The following is a 24109-nucleotide window of genomic DNA, read 5'->3' as shown; positions in this document are numbered from 1 at the left end:
CACATTGAAAACCGAGGGCAGTACTGAGGGAGGGCTACATTGTCAGAAGTATTATCTTTCAGATGAGACATTAAAACAAGAGCCCATCTGACCTTTTGAGAAATGAATTGATCCTGTGGTGTAATTTTGAAGAAGAATGGCATTCCAGACCACTATTCACTCTTAGTCAATATTATTAAAACAGATGATTTGGCAACTATTTCATTGCTGCTTCTGGGAGTTTTCTGTGTCTTAACTGTCTGCCCATTTTTCCTACAACAGTGACTATGCTTTGAAAGTACTGCATAATGCGCAAAGCATTTTGGGATGTATCAAAGTCATGCAATACAAAATAAAAGTGCTTCCTTCTTTCAAGCTTCTCACCATCAGCTCTGTAATACAAGTGCCAAACTGGTGCTGAGGAGGACCCCCATCAATCACACCTCCTAACCAGAAAACGTCTCCACTGCAGGATACTATTTTCAAAGTGTCTAGCATAATGGAAAAACTGAGTCCTTCAGCAATCTGACGTCTTAAGGATAGATTGGAGAAAAAAATGACTTAGTTGCCGTCAAAATAAATTCATTAAAACTCCACAGAATAGGTGCTTAAGTGTTTAACGTTAGCATCTTTTGTTACTTCTAAGCTAGAACAAGTCACTGTTAAATTCGGTGCTGTGTTTCAGTCTCCATAGACACACTGGGGCTGATGGATACCAGATATTGCACTGTGCAAATGTCTCAGACCTGGTCTCTGCATTGACTTTGCTGCATCATGGGGGCTTTAATCTGACAGCAGATTCCAGCTCCACATTTTCTCAGGCCTATAGCGCTGCCAGTTGTCAGTGGCTCTGCAGTCCATTCATATTTAGGAACGCAGCCAACATCAGAAGAACCAAGCATCTGCAGTCAGCTGCTCTGCTCTGATGCAAACGTGCCGTCTGCATTTTTTCATTTCTGGGTCTGTTCCCGGGACACACAAGGAGACAAAAATCAACCACTGATGGAAAAATCAATTGAGCAGTCTGCAGGACGAGAAAAACAATGTCGAATGCAGATTGTGCAGAATATGATTCATGGGTGAGCTTGAGTGTGGGCAGTGAAGGCTACAGATGCATTGCACGAGCCATTCAGGGTGAGATTTAAAGTGCGGGTCTTCAGTTTTAAAAATAGACACTTGAATGCAAACGATGACAAGTACTTGTGCACGAAAATACAGAGGTCATTTCTCTGGAAAGGAAAGGTGACGTAGACCAAGATAAATTCACGAACACTGGTTAAGTTGTGAAAGGACGGGGAAGCTGGTTGGTTGCTTGTGGTGAGTCAATGCAAGTCTGAGTTGAGCACCATTTGAATTGCTAACTGGAGAAGGGTCCCGTGAGGGAGGAGTTTTGTGACCTCTGCTGCTCGAAGTACCTAACCTGGAAATGCAAAATCTGAGCAGCTTGCTGTCTATCTGCTGAAGCTTCTTCAGTAAGCATCAGTGGCATACTTATCTGATCATGAATTGAAGAGAGGTTGTTAGAATACTATTTCATCTGCAATCTAACAGGAAGCAACAGATATAGGCTGATGCAAAATGAAAGAAGATGGTTGGTAGTCTCTTAATAAAGATTTATATTCTATTACTTAAGTTTTTTTTTTGAAAGACTATGTCTTGTAATGTAGTGATTTTATTCAATCCTTCAATTTTAGTCCCCAGGTCAGAAATTGCTGTGTGCAACAAAGCAGATATATAACATGGTAAGAGTATGGCACGGCTGCATGTTTTGTTTTCAAAGGGACAGACTCTAGTCCAGTAGGGTCAGACTGGGCACATGTTCATACAAATTGTGTTTTAAATGAGATATTGTACATGTTGAGTTATTCTACACAGAATATGTTATAAAGCTACAAGGATTAGACATTGGTTTTCCCTTACAGGTGGTGCATTTCCAATTGTTTTGTAATTATTATGTCTTTCACCTCAGAATTTTTAATCAAAACTAAAAATGATTTTTATTTAGCTCACTCTGTAAAGTAGTGTGATTTGAATGCCCATAACTCTCTCTCGTCCTCTCTTCCATAACTTCTTATGATAAAACCATCACATTTTCTATTTCAGAAAGCTATGAACAGTCTGGGGTTTATAATCATCTTGGCTGATGAACAGCAAGCTGCTGCCTTGGGGAAGTAGGGTGGGGGACAAATCAAATGTTTTTATTTGAAGTTCTAAAGTCATCTCCTGAGTGAGGCAGTTCCCGAGTTTCGCTTGGAGCTCCACATAGTCATCTCGCTGACACCTGACTGCCTTTCAGCCAACCATAGCAGACGGCTTGTACAATGAACAACCCTGAGACTTCAGCTTACAACTGCCTGGTTGGGAGTCAGTGCTCGATATTCGACAGCCTAGATCTACTGGATGTTACTGTCTGACAATTGTTAACTTCGCCATAGTCAGAACTAGGTTAGAATCAAAAAAACTGTGCAGAGCTGGAGGACACTGAAAGAAAGGAACTGTGCAGTACGCTTTTCCTGCAAAACGAAAACCTCAAAGGGTAAATATGGTGTAAAGCAATTTGAATAAAATGTAGAATATTCTTATTAGTTCATTTGATTAGCACTTTAAAACGTAACTTGAATTTCTGATCACAATTTTGGATTTAAATTGTTTTCAATAAAAATTTTAAAGGGTTGTCTTAAATATAAGACAAAGACTGATGGCTGTTTCTCCTCTGGGCAGTTCAGTTGTGTGTTGTATCTCTGAGTTCTGATTCATCATTGCTCAGAGATTCCTTTTTTTAACATGTTCCAGAACATCCAGCTTACAACAGATTCTTCCCTTTTTATGCCCAAAGCCAGGCTTAGACGTGAGGGAAAGAGTGAATTGACTTAGTGAAATCAGTTGCCTGATGCATATGATGGCAAGCAGCTGAATTATGCACATTAGTTAAAGCTGAACCTTAGTTTAACAGCAGCCAGTCAGTCAGCAGATTTATACTGATTGATGTCATGGTAATAAAGATTCCAGTTCAGTACATCATGCTCACAATCAAATACAAGCTCCTTGTGAAGTACATTCCTGTGTTATTGACATTGGGGCTCAGCCAGGGAAGGTAGCCTTCAGCAAGTGAGGAATGTCATAGTATTACAACGTTTATCAGTAAGGTGCAGAGGCTATGATGAGGGGATTCTCTATTAAATAAATGATACACAAGGTGATGGGTGGAGGAGCAGTACTGACATAAGGCTGACCTGATTAATTGTTACCACACTAGACATTAGCATTTATAGTACTCTACCAAATGTCAGACTGCTCTGTTCATTTAGATTGTTCATAGTAGTTATATTATACAATACTGGGTTTAATAGTTATTAGTGTCTGCCTATGTGCATGTTACTGAGCTCAACCAGTCATGGTATCCAGCGTTTGGATACAGTCATCACAAAATGGCTTATCTATTTTGTGGCTTTATTTTTCCTTCTCCAGCATCACTCCTGTTCTTCTGAAGCCCATAATTCCACAGATGTTGGCAATGTCTGGGTGTAAGTGACTACTGCGGATGTGTGGTCCTGGACTGTTGAGTGTTGGTAGTCACATTTGGGAAGGAAGATCCCGAGCTGTGATCCAGAATGAGTTTCCCATTGTTGCATCCCAAAAGCTGCCTCGACATATTTACCTAACTGTGGCTTACTCTCTAACACTAGGCTGTATTTAACAAATCATACACAGGAAAGACCAATAAAACCATCAAGTGATGCACGATGGTTTGACTCATCTTGTATACTCAAAATGGAGCACCACGATAACCACTGCATTAATTTCCAAGTTTTACTTTTTTTTAACTGGAGCTGTATCTCTAGTTTCACACTTTTCAGCAAAGTCACAGAGGGGTCGCATATCTGCAGAGTAACCAATCATGTTTGCTGAGCATCAGATTGACTCCGAGAGGAATCAGGAGTCACAAATGTGGAACAAATAATAAACACAAAGCCAAATGTATAAACCCATTCAACTCTTGCTTTCAGTTAGAATCATCCAAAGCAAGCAGAATTAACAAGTTTGCTGTATTTGATTTGTTATTTCTTAATCAAGCTGACTGCACAAATGTAGAAAGGATAGTATATGAAATGATGCACTCTAAAATCTTTCAGCTCATATTTGGCCTAGCCCTTTTTCGGGCATCTGTCCAATAGATACTGCTTCTTTATCTTTATTCTTTGTGAAAATGCGGTATCTTTGTTCTGCCGGTGGCTTTCCCACAATTTCCTTTGATGTGGAGATCTTCCTTGTATTCAAGCATATGTTTCTAAGGCTTCATGCAATTGTAAAGTTTGGGTCTCACAAGCCTCTTTAGTGCTAGTACATATTAATTAGATTTTTATTTTCTTTGGGATAAAGGTCACTGTCAAGGCCAGCTCTTGTTGGCCATCCTCACCTGGCTGGAGCTGAGTGGCTTGCGATGCTATCTGAGAGCGTGGTTAGTTGTCTATCACATGAATGTGGATCTGGAGTCATTAGTTGGTCAGATGAGGTAAGAATGGCAGGTTCACCTCTCTAAAGGATCTTAGTGTACTGGATGGGTTTTCATAACAACAGATGATGGTTTCATGGTCACCATTACTGAGAAAATCTTGCAAATCCAGATTTAACCATAAATTGAAATGAAATCCCACCAGCTTCCAGAGTGAGATTTGCACCCACATTCCCAGAGCCTTAACCTTGCTCTCTGGATTAATAACCCATAAACCATTAATATTTCCCAACTCAGCATTTATACCTTGGGAGGAAATTGCAGTAAATTTTTCATTCTGAGGTTGTGGGTGACAATACCACCCCTTAAAGAGTTCAAAGGTTGCTTGTTGCTGTGGCAGACTGTTTCAAAGGCCCATTTGGGTGCTCTAGGATTTCATCCCCATTGTTATAATAACAAAGAAACAAAGAAGAGCCCTCCAGCATCCACCCTTCACATCCTTACAGCCCCCATACACTCCCCAGTTCTCCAGCCTCAATAATGCCAATGCATGCCACCTAATCTTCCCAACAAACCTCCACACACAGTGGTTCTACAGAGTATGTAGAGGATAATGACAATTCCATGCTCTTTCATTCTCTACATACTCTGTAGAATCACTGAACATTTAGTAACAATGGTATTTGTAAAAACAGTTATTCATTCCTAACTTTTGATTTCTTTAAAAATATAACTTTGCCACAGATCTTGATTCAACCAACCAAAACTTTTTGAAGTATCAATAGCATTAACTGCAAGCACCTGACATCTCTTTATCTCATGTAAAGTAAAGATTGTGCAAGCCTCCTCATCCTCTCCCTACCTTTCCCTCACCTTCGCATTGCCCTTAACAGCCTTTGCATGTAAATTAATCAATTGGAGAACACAAATGATTTACTTTAGGTGGTTAAGAGGTGAAAACATACAACAGGCAATTTGGTGACGAAAGAAAAAACATGTAAGAGTACTTCTGGATATAAGAAAGAAAAGAAAAATAAATGTGCAATTGATAGATAGAGTAGATTGTTGAGTAAGAGCTATCAATCAGGCAATGTTCTCCCTGGGATGTAACTTTTTCAACAGACTGATAGACATCTGGCCTTGAAGACATTAGTCATGTGCTTATAGTTTCTGAATGGGCATGAAAATGCCTTCACATGGCATGAAGTGTGGACAGTGCCATAGAGGATGGGTAAGACCTTTGAAACTTACTAATTTTTATTCACTCATGGGACTGATGCTGGCTAGACAACATTTATTGTCTGTCCCTAGCTGCCCTTGAGAAAGTGATGGTGAGCTGCCTTCTTACATCACTGCAATCAATGTGCTGTTGACCCATAATGCTGTTAGGGAGGAAATGCCAGAATTTTGATCCAGCCACAGTAAAGGATTGGCAATACACTTCCAAGTCAGAATGGTGAATAGCTTGGAGTGATGGTGGCATTCCCATGTGTCTAGTGTCCTTGTCCTTCTCGATGGAAGTGGTCATGGGTTCAGAAGGTGATGACAAGGACCTCAAATGAATTTCTGCTGTGTATCTTGTAGATAGTGCACATTGCTGCTGCTTCTGAGTATTGGTGGTGGAGGAAATGGATGCTTGTGAATGTAGTGCCAGTCAAGCGGGCTGCTTTGTCCTGATGGGGTCAAGCTTCTTGAGTGTTGTTGGAGGTGCACTCATCTAGACAAGTGGGGAATATTCCATCACACTTCCTAACTAGTGTCTTGTAGATGGTGGACAGGCTTTGGGGAGTAAAGAAATGGGGTACTTACTACAGTATTCATAACTCTGACTATTTCTTGTACCAATGTCTTTGTGGCAAGTCCAGTTGAGTTTTTGGTCAATGACTACTCCAAGGATGTTGATAGTGGGGATTCAGTGATGGTTACACCATTGAATGTCAAGTGGTTGGATTATCTCTTATTGGAAATGGTCATTGCCTGGCATTTGTGTGGTATGGAATGTTAGTTGCTACTTGTCAGCACAAGCCTGGATATTGCCCACAGCTTGTTGTATTTGAACATGAACTTCTTCAGTATCCCCCGTGGAGTCATGAATGGTGCTGAACATTGAACATCGGTGAACATTCCCACTTCTGACTTTATGGTGGACAGAAGGTTAGGGTGAGAGGAGAAAGAAATAAAAAAGACCTAAGGAGCAACGTTTTCACTTAGAGGGTGGTACGTGTATGGAATGAGCTGCCAGAGGAAGTGGTGAGGCTGGTACAATTGCAACATTTAAGAGGCATTTGGATGGGTATATGAATAGGAAGGGTTTGGAGGGATATGGGCCGGGTGCTGGCAGATGGGACTAGTTTGGGCTGGGATATCTGGTCAGCATGGATGTGTTGGACTGAAGGGTCTGTTTCCATGCTGTACATCTCTATTACTCTATGGTTGGGCCTAGAACACTATCCTGAGGAATTCCTGCAAAGATGTCCTGGAGCTGAGAGGACTGACCTCCAACAACCACAACCATCTTCCTAGGTATCATCCAGCCACCGGAGAGTTTGCCCCCTAATACTTTGCTAAGGCTGCCTCAAGCCACATTCAGTTGAATGGGGCCTTGATGTCAAAAGTTGTGACTCTCAAGTCACCTTTGGGATTCAGCTCTTTAGTCCATGTTTGAATGAAGGCTGTAGTGAGATCAGGAGCTGAGTGGCCCTGGTGGAACCCACACTGGGTGTCAGTGAGTAGGTTATTGCTGAGCATATCCTGCTTGATGGCACTGTTGATGACATTTTCCATGAATTTATGATGATTGAAAGTGCACTTATGGAGCAGTAATTGGCTGCTTTGGATTTGTCAAGGTTTTTGAGTACAAGACATTCCTGGGCAATTTTACACATTGTTGGGTAGATGTCAGTGTTGTAACTGGACTAGAAGATCTTGGCTACAGTATTGGCTACATGTACAGAAGATACATGTCTTCAGTATTATTGCCCACATGTTGTCAGAACCCATGGCCGTTGCAGTATCCAAAACCTCCAACTGTTTTTTGATATCATGTGGAGTCAATTGAATTAGCTGAAGTCTGGTCTCTATTATTTAGATTAGATTACATTACATTACATTACAGCGTGGAAACAGGCCCTTCGGCCCAACAAGTCCACACCGACCCGCCGAAGCGCAACCCACCCATACCCCTAGATTTACCCCTTACCTAACACTACGGGCAATTTAGCATGGCCAATTCACCTGACCTGCACATTTTTGGACTGTGGGAGGAAACCGGAGCACCCGGAGGAAACCCACGCAGACACGGGGAGAACATGCAAACTCCACACAGTCAGTCGCCTGAGGCAGGAATTGAACCCGGGTCTCCGGCGCTGTGAGGCATTTTGCACTCTTGATACCCTCGTTTCCTCCAAGTGTTGTTCAACATGGAGGCGTACCAATTTGCTAGTGGAGGGAGGGTGGTACATGGTAATCAGCAACCTGAAGCCATGAGAATTTATGGAGTCCTAAGTGAATGTTGAGGACTTCCAAAATAACTCTCTCCCAACTATATACCAGTCTATACTACTTCTGCTGGATCTGTCCTGCCGGTGGAGCAGGACATATCCAGGTATAATGCGAACTGGGAAATTGTCTGTCACATGTGATTCCACGAATATGACTATATCAGGCTGTTGCTTCACTCGTCTGTGAGATGGATCTCCCAATTTTGGCACGAGGCCCGAGTTGTTTATAAGGAGAATTTTGCAGGGTCATCAAGGCTGTTTCTACCGTTGTCTTTTCTGGTGCCTAAGTCAATGCCAGTTGATCCGTCCAGTTTTATTTCTTTGTTGAAAGTTTGTAGCAATTGATACAGCTGAATGGTTTGCTGGGTCATTTCTGAGGGCAGTTGAGAGTCAACCACATTGCTGTGGGTCAGGAGTCACATTTAGGCCACACCAGGTAAGGATAGCAGAGTTCCTTTCCTAAAGGAAATTAGTGAGCTAGATGGGTTTTTCTGACAAATAACATTGGTTTCATAGTCATTAGTAGATTCTTACTTCCAGACCCTTGTTCCACATCACCTTTGAAGAGGCCTGAACCACAAGTCTTCCACAAGCTAGCTCAGCTCGATGAGAATGCTTATCCTGGAATGAAATTGTGCAGATCCAGAGTGCTGGGTATGGACTCATGATCCACACCTGTCAGCTCCTTTAAACCAGGTCAGTATAAGTTGAGTGTGCTGCGAATGGAGTTTGGAATCTTGGAATTGGGTTCTAATGGCTTTGTTTTCACTTCCAAACAGTCTTGCCAACTCCATGAGAACCCAGGCCATGACCAACGCACCACCATATCCCCATATTGCTTCCCTGTAACCTACACCAAGATGGTTGTATGTTTGTTTGCGTCATTTAAAGAAATTTCTGACAGAAATTGTGAAAGTTTGACATTAACTAACTGAGCTCCATTGTGGTTTTTTTGGGTAGAATGATGAGATGTAGTGCAAGCCTAGTGAGTTAGCATCTTCATTGCATTGTTGAAGGAGAGGCAATTGCTCCCAGGGGGGCATTTTGGTGGAGAACAAACTGAGTCATTCCGCTGCATCTTGTTGTTTCTGCTTTTACAATGGGTCACCTACCACAGCTATCTTGACTGCAGATGGCAAGAAGTGTTGGAGAAACTAATGTTTTAAGATAGCTCTCTATCTACATTGAACTTCGTTGATGCATTGGATAAATAATTAGTGGGGTGTATGATTATCAGACTCATTTGTTTCTTCCAGGAGCTGCACAGTTCAGGTTTCTGGTTTTTGGTTCATGTTAACATTATAATCATTGAAACTTGCAGCTTCTAAAGAGGTTGTCTGGGCTGTCATGTGTGAATCAGCTTGTGAATAAAGCTGTTCTGTTGAGTATCTCATCCCATTTTATGTGCATAAACCTGTATTTTTAAGTCCCTGTAATAATCTGTTAAAGCATCTTCTATAGAATCAGTTTTCACCACCTTTATCATGTAATGTTCCAGATTTTCAGAATTTCTGACTGAAAATATTCCCCCTTATCTCCCCTCTCAAAACTTGGTTTTCATAAACAAGGGATGCTACCTGAAATGGATGACCCTTTACTATGAAACTATCTACATTGCTAGATTCCCCCACAATGGAAAACATCTCCAAATCTCCACTGTCAAGCACCCCCAGAATCTCATACATTTCAATTAGATTCAGTTTTCAACATCAGTGGTGATCAAGTTGTTGAGGGAGTCCTGAGGGACAGGATGTACATGTACTTCAAGAACTCATAGGGATAGTCAGCATGGTTTTGTGCATGGGAAATTGTGAATCACTAACAAGATTGAATTTTTTGAAGAAGTAACAAACAAGATTGATGAGGGCAGAATGGTGGATGTCATCTATATGGACTTCAGTAAGAGGTGTGACTGGTTAGCATGTTAGATCACATGGAATACAGGGAGAACTAACCACTTGGATACACAACTGGCTCGAAGGTAGAACGATAGAGGATGGTGGTGGAAGGTTGTTCTTCAGACTGGAGGCCTGAAACCAGTGGAGTTCCACAAGGATCAGTGCTGGGTTCACTGCTTATCGTCATTTATATGAATGATTTGGATGTGAACATAGGAGGTATGGTTAGTAAGTTTGCAGATGACACCAAAATTGGTGGTGTAGTGGACAGTGAAGAAGGCTACTTCAGAGTTCAATGAGACCCTGATTAAATGGGCCAATGAGCCGAAGAATGGCAGATGGAGTTTAATTTAGATAAACGTGAGGACCTGCATTTTGAAAAGGCAAATCAAAGCAGAATTTATACACTTAATTCTAAAGTCCTGGGGAATGTTGCTGAACAAAAAGACCTTGGAGTACAGGTTTATAGTTTCTTGAAAGTGGAGTCGCAGGAAGATAGGGTAGTGTGGAAGGTGCTCTCCTTTATTGGTCAGAGTATTGAGTACAGGAGTTGGGAGGTCATATTGCTGCTGTAAGGACATTGGTTATACTGCTTTCGGATTACTGTGTCAATTCTGGCCTCCTTCCTATAGGCTGCGGCTATTTTCCTTGAAGCATTGGAGGCTGAGGGGTGACCTTATAGATGTTTCTAAAATCATAAGGGGAATGGATAAGGTGAATAGCCCCTGGGGTGGGAATGTCCAAAACGAGAGGGCACAGGTTTAAGGCGAGAGGAGAAAGATTTATAAGATATCTAAGAGGAGCTTCTTCATACAGAGGGTGGTGTATGTGTGGAATGAGCTTCCAGAGGAAGCAGTGGAGTCTGGTACAATTGCAACATTTAAAAGGCATCTGGATGGGTATATGAATAAGGAGTTTAGAGAGATACGGACCAAATGCTGGCAAATGGGACTAGATTAATCGAGGATACCTGGTTGGCATGGACAAGTTGGACTGAGGGTTTGTTTCCATGCTGTACAGGTCTATGGCTCTATATGACTCAATGACACATTCTTCTCATCTCCAATCTGTATTTTCCTGAACTGTTGAACCATTCTTCATAGAACAAACCTTTCATCCTGGGTATCAGCCAAGTGAACCTAAGTGTTTTCCTGTGTCCTTTCTACCCTCTTCCCTTGAAGCAACTTGAACAATGAATTATGTGGATTAATTGATCATGTTGGATGCAGGATCAGAACTACAAGTTACAACTCCCAGCAGAATGCACTCATTCATTCACCCTTCTGAAAGGTTAAAGGAGTATCAAAAAATCAAATCTGGGATGGACTTGTTAGTCAAATGAACTTTGCAATTCATTTACTCAAGAAACTAGATGCAACAAGTAAAATGATGGGGCATGATCTATTTTTAACTTCACAAACTCTTGGTCTCTACCACATACAATGACAAGGGCAGCAGGCACAGTGAAATACCACCATCTCCAAGACACCTTCCAAACTGTGTGCCATCCTGACTTGAAATTACTCAAATTAATCCTTTACTGTCATTGGATCCAAACCTGGATCTTCCATCCTAGCAGCACAGAGGGGCATCTACACCACATGGACTGCAGAGGTGAACAAGGACAGCTCACCACCACCTTCTCAGCGTTAATTATGTACCAGCAGCAAATGCTGGCTTCGTCAATGATGCTCAAATCCCACGAAAGAAAAAAAAGATTTGATTGAAAGATGATCTCTCTTGGGGCAGAATTGGGACCTTTGTTTACAGAAAAATTCAATGAAGTTGGAGGAGAGGAAGGAGGAGGCATGGCTGAGTTAATTTGTTACAATTATACGAAGGATACCTCGCACATTGAATCTCAGTCATAAATCCCCGAACAGTGGGAAATAAAATGTGAAAAATATAAAGGCAACTTAGAGAAGATTGTGCAATGTAACAGAGTTACAATAACTGGAGGCTACAGTATTTCAAGGGAGACTGGATAAGACAAATACTTACAGTTTAGTGAGAAGTTCTTAGAATATGCCAAGGTCTCTTTCTGTACTAACACTGAAAATTCTGAAACGGGCATTAAACACCTTGCTAGTTTGAGGTTCCTTGTGCATAATTCAGATACTCCAAACATGCATGGCCTGGAGTGGAGAAGCAGCCTGTGCTCACAAAAACATTACATAATCTATCAGAGCCCTAACCAGTGGGCTTTAATCAGCCAAAAAGCTATAACCAAGGTCAATTTGTTTAAAAATGCATTAATAAGCTAGGAGATACAACTGCATTTCTGAAAATCCCCCATTAACACAATGGGATCTCTGCTTTCCAATCCAATCATTGCTTTGATGTCCTCCTCATGCTTTCATCTTAATGTCTTGATTAATCCTGTCATAGTCACCCACAGTCTCAATCTCATCCCCTTCCCCTTTAAGGGCCTATGCCAGGACTGTTGCTGGTAAGATCTTACCTGGTGACCTGCTTGGAGAGTCCCAAGAGTCCCTACAGTGCCATAGTCTCATGTTGAGAATGTCTCGGGCCTACCCATTCAGGAACAGGGATAATTTTCTGTGACCCGTTCATGAAGTTTTAGGCCCAAACAGGAGCCAAATGCTGGATTTCCAAGATTGCAGACTCTGTTTTCTCAACAATAATGTTGCTTGTTTTCTTCATATGCGACTGTACAGAACCGAACTGCATTTGTGTCTACGTATATATATATATATATATATATATATATATATAAAGATATTTTTTATGAATAAAGTATATTTTTGAAATTAAGAAAAGGGTGGGAATCTGTACCTTGAGTCGGGCAAGTTTGTGTTGTCTCTCCTGCTTTGTTTGTATTTAAGGAACCTTTACCTGAGTCCATAACGAAGGAGAGTGAGAACTGTTTCGGATAAGACAGATTCCTTTCAGGAGGAGCCAGCAGCAGGAGCCAGAGGGAGGAGTCTAGACAGGGGAAGATTTAAAGTCAAGCCTGGGGGTTCTTGGACCTAGTTTCAGTTCGGGCATGTTCCTTTCAGGACAAGCCAGCAGCAGATGCTAACAGCATTCCTGATCACCATATCTGCAGGATGTGTACCAGCTTCAGCTGTTCACTGAATGAATGGACTGGCTTGACCATCAGTTGGAGACCATGAGGACCACACAAATGGTGGAGAGCATCATGGTTAATAGTTATAGAAAAATGGTCACACCCTAAGTACAGAAGATGGATGGGTGACCACTAGACAGGATAGGAGGTTAGTGCAGGTGTCCCCTGCAGCTGTCTTCCTGTCAAATAACTATTCAGTTTTGGATACTGGTGAAGGGGTTGTCCCATCAGGTGACAGAAGCAGCTGCAGTCAGTAGCACCACGGCTGGTCCTGCTGTGCAGAGGGGAGGGACAAAGCATGGTAGAGCAATAGTAATTGGAGATTTGATAATCAGGGGCACACACAGGAGTTTCTGTAGCAGCAACAGAGACACCAGGATGGTATGTTGCCTCCCTGGTGCCAGGGCAATAGATGTCTCTGAGCAGGTACAGAGTATCCTGATATGGGAGAGTAAACACACAGAAATCATTGACCACATTGGCAAAGGATAAAGGAGGGAGGTTATGTGTGGAGCCAAAGGAAATGGGTGGGATCTTTAATGAGTACTTTACATCGGTATTCACAAAGAGAGGGATGTGAGGGATGTTGAGATAAGCGAAAGGTGTATGAATACTCTTGGACAGGTCAACATACTGAAAGAGGAAGTGCTGGGTGCCTTGAAATACATGATTGTAAACAAGTATCCAGGAATGGACCAAATCTATCCCAGGATACTGTGGAAGGCAAGGGAAGAAATAGCTGGGATCTTAACAGATATCTTTGCATCCTGTTTGGCTTCAGGTGAGGTTCCAGATGACTGGAGAATGACCAATGTTACTCCTTTGTTTAAAAAGGGAAACAGAGATAATCCAGATAATTACAGGCTGGTGAGCCTGACGTCAGTGGTGGGAAAGCTGTTGGAGAAGATACTGAGAGACAGGATTTATTCACATTTGGAAGCAAATGGACATGTTAGTGACAGGTAGCATGGGTTTGTGCAGGGAGGGTCATGTCTCAGCAACGCGATTGAGGTTTTTGAGGAGGTGACAAAAATGACTTACGTGGGAAGGGCAGCGGATGTTTTCTACATGGAATTTAGTAAGGCATTTGATAAGGTACCTCATGGAAGGCTGTACAGAAGGTAGAATCTCTTGGAATCAGGGGTTAGCTGGCTAAATGGATACAAACTGGCTTGGTCATAGAATTTAGCAAGTAGTGGTGGAAGGGTACTTTTGGAATGGGAAATCAGTAAGTAGTGTTTCTCAGGGATCAGTGCTAGGACCTTTTATTGTAACATATATAAATGATCCAGAGGAAAAATGGAGGTGGTCTGATTAGTAAGTTTGTGGATGATAACAAAATTGGTGGAGTTGCAGATATTGAGGAGGATTGTCACAGGATATAGCGGGATATTGATAGATTGCAGATTTGCACAGAGAAATAGCAGACAAATGTGAGTTAATGCTTTTTTGGAAGATCAAATCCAGGTGCAAATTATGCAATATCTGGCAGAAACCCTTAGGAGTATTGACATACAGAGAGATCTGGGCATACAGATCCACAGATCCCTGATTGCAGCAACACAAGTAGATAAGGTGGACAGGAAGGCATACATTGGCCGGGTCATCGAATAAAAGAGTTGGCAAGTCATGTTACAGCTATACAAAACTTTAGTTAGGCCACATTTAGAATATTATGTCCAATTCTGTTTGTTACACTACCAGAAGGATATGGATACTGTGGAGAGGGTGCAGAGAAAGTTTACCAAGATGTTGTCTGGTCTGGAGGGTTTTAGTTTCGAGAAAAGGTTTGATAAACTGAGATTGTTTTCACTGGAAAGACAGAAGCTGAGACTGCAACCTGAAAGAGGTCTACAAAATTATAAGAGGCGTAGATAGGATGGATAGTCAGGGCTTTTCCCAGTGTTGGAAAGGTTGACTACAAGAGGGCACAGGTTCAAGGTGAATGGGGAAAACTTAGGGGAGAAGTGCAGAGAAAATGTTTCACCCAGAGATGGTGGGTGCCTGGATAACATTGTCAGTGGAGGTGGTGGAAGTGGACATGTTAACAATATTTAAGTCATATCTTGGTAGACACATAAACGTGAGGTGAACAGAGGAATAGATACTGTGCATGGGCAATAAGTAGCAGGTCTAAATAAGGATTAGGAATCGGTGCAGGCTTAGTGGGCCAAAGGGTCTGTGCCTATGCTGGATTAATTGTATTGTGTTGTATTGTACAAGAGTGACTATCCTGGGCAGTAGAAGCCTGCAGGTAAACGCCTTCCTGTATATGGATGATATCATGCAGACTTCTGAACATTTGCAATCAGATCAAACTGGCCTTGGGAACCAAGACCGAGGCCATGTTCTTTGGGAACTGGACAAAATGATCCTTTTTCTCCTTTATCATCAGGTCAGCCTGTAGGTGTTGGACATATGGTTCAGTGGGGCTTGGGTGTGCAAAAACTTGGGAGGAGTGCATCGCCACAGAAACTGTGCATGTGGGAGGAGCACCGCTCCCTCTCTGTTGTGGGTTAAAAACCTGGTCACCAAGTGTGAATTACTGTCCATGTTCCTGTAGGTGGCATGCGGTTCTATCCCATTCCCCCAAGTCTGCACCACAACAGACACCCAAGCACCTTCGATTTCATCTGGAAGTCAAAGATGAGTCATGCCTGCAGGGGCATAATGTACAAATCTCTGGATAGAAGGCATACCCAATGCCACCCTCATCCTATGGATGCCTTTGTGTGTGGCAGCATCAAGCTGTACATAAATCCTGGTACAAAGTGTCACGATGTGTTCAGGTTCTATCTGTCCCCTGGTGTTACAAAGGATAGGTCTGGCCTCGTTGTCAGAGATTACTCCAAGTAATTGGACTTGACCATATCAGCTGCCTGTCATGGAAATATTTGTGCAGAAAACACTTTGGACTACAAGTCCATTGGGCAGTGGTCAGCATGTAACATCTTAAAGGTTCTATAGGAAAAGGTGAAGGTAATCCTAATGAATAGTTCCTGGGCAGGTTGCCAATGTCATGTGGCAGAACACTTCATTACCAGAACCTTCTAACAAGTGCTAAGATGTGGCTTGGCTGATGGTGAGATGTTTCATGAGCACCTGGACTCTCTTTCTCAGTGCACTCTGCCCCCAAGGTGACTGTGGCAATGAAGAGATTGTTGTACATCTTCTTTTAGAATGTGCCTTTGCAAACTGGAGGGAAACGCAGTGGTTTTTGCTAGAGTTCATCTTGAGCAACTCCGTGATGTAGGACTGTCTTCTTCAGATTGTTTGCTGGATCCACACACTGAGGCAAACGTCGATTGTGCCTGGAACGTCATCAACTCGGTTTAAGATGCTCTTTGGTCTGCCTAAAACATGATGATCTTTCAATGCAAACAGTTGTCCTCATCCAAGTGTTGCAGATGGGCACATTCTGAGATTCAGAACTACGCACCGATGGACACACCAAAGCTTCAGACAACCACTGCCAAAGTGGAAAGGGCCACCACCAGGCCTTTCAGCCATTATATCCTGAGAGTCTGTTACTTTACAGAAATTCTTCTAGCTTGGCTTGAAAGATATAAAATTTCTTGTTATATTTAATCAGTGTTTCAATTTTCCCCATGGTAGGCTTATGCGGAAAGTCAGGAGGCATGGGATAGAGGGAAATTTGGCCAATTGGATAGAAAACTGGCTAACCGGTCGAAGTCAGAGAGTGGTGGTAGATGGTAAATATTCAGCCTGGAGCCCAGTTACAAGTGGAGTTCCGCAGGGATCAGTTCTGGGTCCTCTGCTGTTTGTAATTTTTATTAATGACTTGGATGAGGGAGTCGAAGGGTGGGTCAGTAAATTTGCAGATGATACGAAGATAGGTGGAGTTGTGGACAGTGAGGAGGGCTGTTATCGGCTGCAGAGGGACTTAGATATGATGCAGAGCTGGGCTGAGGAGTGGCAGATGGAGTTCAACCCTGCCAAGTGAGGTTGTCCATTTTGGAAGAACAAATAAGAATGCGGAATACAGGGTTAACAGTAGGGTTCTTAGTAAGGTGGAGGAACAGAGGGATCTTGGGGTCTATGTACATAGATCTTTGAAGGTTGCCACTCAGGTGGATAGAGTTTGTAAGAAGGCCTATGAAGTATTATCGTTCATTAGCAGAGGGATTGAACTCAAGAGTCGTGAAGTGATGTTGCAGCTGTACAGGACTTTGGTTAGGCCACAGTTGGAGTACTGTGTGCAGTTCTGGTCACCTCACTTTAGGAAAGATGTGGAAGCTTTGGAGAGGGTGCAGAGAAGATTTACCAGGATGTTGCCTGGATGTGCTGCCTGTGGGAGTGGTAGAGTTAGAATCTTTGGTGACCTTTAAGCGGCAATTGGATAGGTACATGGATGGGTGCTTAAGCTAGGACAAATGTTCGGCACAACATCGTGGGCCGAAGGGCCTGTTCTGTGCTGTATTGTTCTATGTTCTATGTTCTATGACACCTAAAGATGCAATACTGAAATGAGAAATTTGATATTTTTTATTGTACTTAATGCAATGTATGACTTGAACTGCTTTGTAATATACTTACAGTAAATCTATGAATATATTGCAAAAAGTAAACTCACCAAGAGTTGTTGAACAGCACTTTCCAAATCCATGGCCTCTAACAATCTGGAATGACAAGGGTAGCAGACACAGGTTACCCTCCAAGTCACCCACCATCCAGACTTGGAACCATCTGGCTGTTGTTTCACTGATGCTGGATGAAAATTCAGGAACTTTCTTTCCTAACAGGGTGCAAAATACTGAGGATGCCAGAAAGCAGAAATAAAAACACAAAATGTCAGAGAAACACAGCAGGTCTGGCACCATCTGGAGAGGGAGAAACAGAGCTAATGTTTCAAGTCTAATACAACACTTCAATTCAATGAAGACTCATATTGGACTTGACACTATAATCCAGAGAGTGAGCACCAGTCAGCCTTGAAGGGCAATTGCAAGCAGTCAGGGGAATTGCATATTGTCAGTCAAGGAACTGCATTCACAGCAGTCAGGAGACTGGTCAGTCATGGCTAAGGACTACTTGTCAAAGTTGGTCAAAGCTCTGGGTGATTGCAGTCACTCCCTTTTAAATGTAACTTAGTGTGGCACCTTGGCCATTTTGCTGCAAATGCTGTGACCAGGGCCATGGTGGGGCAGATAAAATGCCTCCTACAGCATGGAATAATCTGGAGCTAGAGGTTCCTATATAAACTGGAACGAATGTGCCACATTATCCTGGCGTACTGAGCTCTGTATAATTGGAGCTGGCAATGAGGTGATGTGATGAGTGTTGAGGAACTGGGAGGAAAACAGCAAAATACATTGTTTGACCAGAGGTGTTACCTCCTTTATGTTGGTAAAGCCTGAACTTATCTCGGGACAGTGACGGGAAAGAAATTCTGGGATTCGCATATTAATCGATCGAAACCTGCATTTGCCATCCAAACTGATTAAGGATCTAAGGGCCATCTTAAGTGTGTTCAATTCATTTGCATGAGTTGTATGATCCTTTGATCTTTTCCTTTTAAATTCTGTGTCTAAGGTCTTTCTCTCTCACTGGCACCTGATGAAGGAGCAGCACTCCGAAAGCTAGTGTTTTCAAATGACCCCATAGATCTATAACCTGGTGTTGTGTGACTTTTGACCAAAGAAAAAGAATATTCAGCCCAACTTGGTTGACTGTAAATTGCCTCAGAAATGGTCACTAAATCACTCAAGGGCAATTAGGGATGTGCAACAAATGCTGGCCCAGGCAGCAACATCCAAATCCAAAGGGGCAATAAGAAAAAGTCTTCACCAGATCGACTGCAGTAGTTCAAGAAGGCAGCCTTTCACCACCTTCTCAAAGGCTAATGGAGATGGGCAATAAATGTTGTCCTGACCAGTACAGGGGTCCCTGATTTACCAATGTCCAACTTACGAACAATTGAACTTCCAAATGCGATCCCATTCACGGGTGTAATTTTAAAGATCCAACATACAAACAGTTCCTGTAGTTATGAATGGCTCTTTTATATTGTCCTGCACTAAGTTCCAATTGCAAACAAATCATCTTCCGAATGGACTGAAGAACAGACCTGTCTGCAACCAGAGGACTGCCCATCATGCTTACATCCCATGAATAAATAAAAAGAAAACAGTTTCATTTTTCATTAAACCCCGCCTACATCTAGCCCCGATGTTGTCAACTTGAATTCACTGCTTTTTGCAACTTGTGCTATGTAGTCCTCCTTTTCAAGAAACCAAACAGGTGAGAAATTCATGCAAAGAAACCTGGCTATAGGTGCTTTGCCTATAGTTGGCCTTGAACCACATCCTGTATTTTGATGCAAAGACACTGATGAGATATTGCACATTCTGAATATAGTTCCTTCTGCTTGCAAATTAAGCTAAAACCACTTCCTTTTAGAACATGTAGAAATTTAAATTGAGATAGTGGCAGTGTCTGGCATTTTTAATTGCTTGTCAATTCTTCAATAACATGAAATTTCTTAGATCTTTTTCTGGAGTAAGCTATTATTATGTTTCCTTTTTTCATCACAGCTGATAATTTCTCTGGTTATTGTTCAGTGCCATCAAGTAGACCTGCATAAGTTTTCAATTGTCTTGGTACTTCACAGTAACACCAACTTGCACTAACCTGACGTCTTAAATGTCGTAAGATGCTCTGAGGTGCTTCACAGGAGAGTCATCAAACACATTTTGACACAAAGTCAAACAATGGAATATTTCAACAGGCGGCCCAAAGCTTGGTCAAAGAGGTATGCTTTAAGGAGGGCATTTAATGGTGTAAAGAGAGACACAAAGAGATGTAGAGAACAGGTGAGGTCAGAATTAGAGGACGACAGATGCAGATATAGATTCATACGGGGAAGCAGACACTTCGCGCAGGTGATTTCATTTCTATTCGTTCATGGCCATTACTATCCAGGCCAACATTTAATGCCCATCCCTAACTGTCAACTACATTGCTGCAGATCTGAAGTCACATGCAGGCCAGACCAGGTAAGGAGGGAAGTTTGCTTACCCAAATGACATTAGTAAATCATATGGATTTATCCAACAATGAACAATGATTTTTATGGTCATCATTAAACTCCTATTTCCAGATATTTATTGAATTCAAATTCCACCATCTGCCTCAAACCTTGAATGCATTGTTTGAGCTGAGGTGTCACTTTTTTAAAATAAAAACTTAAGTTATCTTGAGAATGTGATCAAAAACAAATTCTGGGATTTACATATTAATGAACCAAAGTGGAAGTGCCAGTGTTGGACTGGGGTGGACCAAGTTAAAAATCACATAAGACCAGGTTCCAGTCCAATGGGTTTATTTGGAAGAACAAGATTTCAGAGCGCTGCTCCTTCATCAGATAGCTGACGAGCAGGATCATAAGCAGAATTTATAACAAAAGATTACAGTGTTATGCAACTGAAATGATATATTGAACAAACCTAGATTGCTGTTAAGTCTTTCATCTTTTAGAATGGGTTGCAGGTTTTGGTTCATTGAGACGTAAATCCTAGAACTTCTTTTAGATTATTTTCTCGAGATAACTTAAGATTTTAGAAAAAGGTGACATCTCAGCTCAGAAAATGCATTAAAGCTTTGGGGTTAGAGTGTGTCTGTATCCCAATCTTGAGTTAGACTGGTTCAATTTCCAAAGTAGGAATTTATAAAATGTTACATGGATTGACTGCCTGCAGATTGCACGCTTTTTGAGAAAAATAAAATGTGTCTGCAAATATAATTCTGCAAATGCAAATTCACCCCATGGAATTAAATGTGTGTGTGTGTGGTGCATGAGAGAGAGAGAGAGTGTGAGTGTGTGCATGTGAGTGTGAGTGCATGTGAAAATGTGCGTGTTTGCGTGTGTGTGTGCTTGATGAACCAAAACCTGCAAACCATTCAGAAATATGAGACTTAACAACAATCTAGGTTTGTTCAATATATTGTTGTAGTTGTGTGACACTGTAATCTTTCGATATAAATACTGTGTCTTATGATCCTGCTCCACAGCTACCTGATGAAGGAACAGTGCTCTAGTGCTTCCTGCAATCTGGTGTTGTGTGATTTTTAAGCATGTGCCATGTCAGGTTTCAAACCAAGGTCCCCAGAATATTACCTGGTCTCTGGATTAATAGTCTAGCTAAAATGCCACTAGGAGGCAACAGCATAGTGGTAAATTTCACTAGGTTGCTAATCCAGATAATGTTCTGACATGGGATCAAATCTTGCAAGGGCAGATGGAAGGTAAATTCGATAAAAATCTGGAATTAAGAGTCTGATGATAATTATGAATTCATTGTTAGGAAAAGCTTATGTGGTTCACTAATGTCCTTTAGGAAAAGAAACTGCCATCCTTACCAGATCTGGCCTACATGTGACTCCAGACCCACAACAATGAGGTTGACTCTTAAGTGCCCACTGGGCAATTAGGGATGAGCAATAAATGCTGGCCTAGCCAGCGAGACACACATCCAGGAGTGAATAAAAAATGAAAGGTCATCATTCCTCTTGGAGAGATGAGGCATGTTGAACAAGTGGAAATAATATTAATACAACAGGCCATGGGTCTATAACAGTCTTACTGTCCAATTTCTGTCAGTTCAGGGGAGGGTAGCACAATGTTCACTGAGAGGAGGGACTGCTCATACTGGCAATAAGGAACAGAGTTGTAAATAACTCCAGCCATTTTTTTGCATTGATGAATACTTTTAAGAAAAGGTCTCAATACCAAATATTTGACACGATATTTCACGATCGTAAACAACAGCATGAAAGGACTAACTCTCACTCTCAATGTATGGACATTGATAGATACTAAGCTGATCATAGGTAAAACTGCACAATAAAGATTTGAAACAGCAGTGTAAAGGGTTAGTGTTAATATGTAAATAAGGTAATCCTCGTCATCAATAATATAAGATCACATAACTAATAGAATTACAAAGATGGTTCTAAACTGGCAGGCTATATAGAATCTTATCCTATATATAGTACATTGCATTTGCTAGGGCTCCTTCGGTATATATAAAGGTAATCCTGGATAATGTTAGTAGAAAAACTAGTGAGTTTTGAGCAGATTTGTAGATCAGGTTGAGGTTCTGGATGTAAGTTTGCTTGCAGAGCTGGAAGGTTCGTTTTCAGATGTTTCATTACCATACAATGTAACGTCATCAGTGAGCCTTCAGTGAAGCACTGGTGTTAGTGAACCATTTTCTATTCATCTATTTAGGTTTCCTTGGGTTGAGGATGTCATTTCCTGTGGTGATGTTATTTCCTCTTCTTTTTCACAAAGGGTGGTAAATGGGGTCTAAGTCAATAGAGTTGATAGAGTTCTGGTTGGAATGCCATGCTTCTTGGAATTCTCATGCATGTCTCTGTTTGACAATCTTTTTTTGGTGTTGTCAAGCGTCCTTTTTCTGCAGGTAGGATAACAATTATTTTATCTTTTTTCAGTCCTCCTAAGGCCTTCCTTTCTTGTGTATTGAGTGTGTTTTTTTTCTGCTTAATGTTGGTGTGACTCTGTCTAATTGTTTGCTGCATTACTTACGTGGCTTCATTGTCTTTCAGTATTATTTCTAATGCTGCTAAGAATTCTTTCTATTCCGCATCCAGGAAGTTGTAATTTAATCCTCTTACTAAGACGGCTTTCTCAGTGTCTTTTAAGGGTCGGTCAGATAAGGTTTTTTTTTTATCCATGCTTCTGTGTTGCCTGTGTTGTTATTTTGTGTGAGTTTGTCTTGTCTATTTCTGCAGGGCAAGTTTTTTCATTTTCATTTTCTGTGTTTGTCACTGTCTAATGTCTATGGCTCATTGTACTATGTCTGTCCACTCATGGTCTGTAGAATTAGTGAGTAAAGTTTTTTGGCATGTACTTTGTACTTATGGAGTCTGTTGTGGGCATCATCAATCATTTCTCTCAGCATTCTGCAGCCTTGCAAGATACCTAGCAAGAAATGTAACAAACACTACATTGGACAAATAGAAAACTAGCCACCAGGATACATGAACATCAATTAGCCACAGACAGACATGACCCACTATCACTAGTATCCTTACATACAGATGAGGAAGGAAATCACTTTGACTAGGACAACATATCTATCCAAGGACAAGCCAAACAGAGACACGCACGAGAATTCGTAGAAGCATGGCATTCCAACCAGAACTCTATCAACAATTTGACCCCATTTACCACCCTCTGAGAAAAAGAAGAGAAAATGGCATCACCAATCCAAGGAAACCTAAACACATAAATAGAAAGCGGGTCACAAATACTGGTGCTTCACTGAAGGCTCATTGATGACGTTACCTAGTATGGGGACAAAACAGCTGAAAACAAACCTTCCAGTTCAGCAGTAGAACCTCTATTTGCAAACAGAATTAGATGAGTATAGATGATTATTCTATACTGATTTGATTGTCCACTTTCCTTCAAATTTCATCTATAGCTAATTTAATCACTCTTACCACTTTTGTGCTGTCTGCACAAGTTCAAATTTGCCCCAGGAAGTGTCAGGAATCATGCAAATGGGACACTCCATGGACATTTTGTGATATTTGCCTATTGTTATCCTGACAATATTGGCACCAGTTCTTAACCATTTAATTTAAAATCAAACGACACCAGGTTATAGTCCAACAGGTTTATTCGGAAACACTAGCTTTCAAAACTCTCCCAAAGCTACTGCTTCCAAGTAAACCTGTTGGACTATAACCTGGTGTTGTTTGATTTTTAACATTTCCCCTCCCCACTTCAATACCGGCATCTTCACATTATGGTTAACCATTTACGGTTGACTTACACAAAGTCTTCTTCCATAGACAACTAAAATGATACGGGACAACATTAAACTAAAAGAAAGAGTGGACAAAAATGCAATATGCAGCACAGAACCTGCGGAATAGGAAGGATACAAAGACCAGCAAAGGGCACTACACGACTTATAAGAGCTACTGAAATAGATTATGAAAAGCAACTTGCAAGGGACTGCAAAATTAAAAAGAAGAAATTTTACATTTACATACAGAGAAAGTAAGTGGTCAGGAGCAATGTTCAGTCACAAAAAGTGCAGATATTGTCAATGGCTATGCGAAAAATGTCAAGTATAGTGAACAATAACTTTGCCTCAGTAATTACAGCAGAAAAATAGGATAGTATGCTTGAATT

General features: G+C 41.4%; 1 long non-coding RNA gene across 2 annotated transcripts in view; it reads left to right on the top strand.

Moving 5' to 3' along the window:
• The first annotated feature begins 1305 nt into the window (after positions 1 to 1305).
• The window catches only part of LOC122549173, a 30374-nt gene continuing 7570 nt past the window's right edge, over positions 1306 to 24109 (top strand). The window contains exons 1-2 of one of the 2 annotated variants that reach the window (XR_006311444.1): positions 1306 to 1570; positions 2083 to 2515. This is a non-coding gene — a long non-coding RNA (uncharacterized LOC122549173). The other variant, XR_006311443.1, reaches the window with a different exon arrangement.

The sequence above is a fragment of the Chiloscyllium plagiosum genome, chromosome 4 (genome assembly GCF_004010195.1).
Source record: "Chiloscyllium plagiosum isolate BGI_BamShark_2017 chromosome 4, ASM401019v2, whole genome shotgun sequence".
Classification (NCBI taxonomy): Eukaryota; Metazoa; Chordata; class Chondrichthyes; order Orectolobiformes; family Hemiscylliidae; genus Chiloscyllium; species Chiloscyllium plagiosum.
This window is presented reverse-complemented; position numbering and strand designations above follow the sequence as displayed.